Here is a 1,221-nt window from a genome sequence, read left to right on the forward strand (position 1 = left end):
CCTCACATTTTGGGTTCTCTAGACCACAATACTAACTTTTTCTCAACAAGGGCCTGGTGACCACATATGAGGATATTATACTGCCACTCAGTAATCGAAATTTAAAACTAATGTCCTCATATGTGGACATAATTTTTCTGAGGTCCCAATCAGCCTAAATAGCAAAGAGAAATTAAAAATGCACGCCATGCAAGAGTTCGGGTCTTAGGAGGTTAAGAGGGAATTTGTACTTTTTACTGCACTATATTTAGTATTTTACTCTTGTCTTTTACGTATTGTATTTTTACAGCAATCCTTTAATAGATTCAGCAAGAAAAATCTTATTTATTGTTTTCAGCTATTTATTTATTTGCCTTTCTTTAAATCTCCTTTGAAAACTAAACATATTTTTTTCCACTAACCACATTGTTTGTATGTTTTTAAACTGCCTCCAAGTGGTAAAATATGATGAATATGAATAAGATTTTGCATACAAAACAAAAACAAAACTTGCTGGGAAAAAATTGCTGGAGTAGAAATATTTCAACCTGTTTTCAATGAAAAATCAACTTGTTTCAATAACTGTAGTGCACATAGACCTGCTGTAGTTTCTCGTTTCCAGCTACAGTTATTTGTCATTCAACATTTTTTTAAACAAACAAAAAAAAAGTTTTATAGGACTCAAGTCAGGACTCAAGGACACAAATTAAAATGGTAAATCTATTCAAAAATGGTCTTCGATGACAGACACGAATAGACTGAATAACACTGAGCAAACTCCCTCTGCTGAGGAGGTACATGAGATGAGGTTGAAAGCTCCAGAAAAAGCTATTGAGAGGAGAACTGTGTGTTTTTGGCGGGGTCAAACTACTTCCAAGGTTCCAATATATATATCAGCGAAGGGCTGTAGCTTTAAGTAACTGATAAACTTTGTAAACTTTATCAATAGTACAGTGCAAATACAAAAGATATGAACCTTTTTTTTTTTTTTTTTTTTTTTATTTTAACTGATTTAGTTTTCTATCCTGAAACGACCTTTCACCACTGAACGTTTGTGTAATATCAGAATATTGAGTCTGCGTCACCTGACCTGAGCCATTTTACATCATATCCCATAGTCCAGTGAAGAGCAAAGCAAATGTCCTGGAGAGGTAGAAAACAAACCAAATTTCCTTAATAAGACAGAACATCTGACAGTGTTTACTCTCACTGTATAACGGTTAGTGGTGAAATTCCAATATT

Source organism: Seriola lalandi, unplaced genomic scaffold, assembly GCF_002814215.2.
Source record: "Seriola lalandi dorsalis isolate HSWRI2012SDOR001 ecotype SW California unplaced genomic scaffold, Sedor1 jcf7180002054874, whole genome shotgun sequence".
Taxonomy (NCBI): domain Eukaryota; kingdom Metazoa; phylum Chordata; class Actinopteri; order Carangiformes; family Carangidae; genus Seriola; species Seriola lalandi.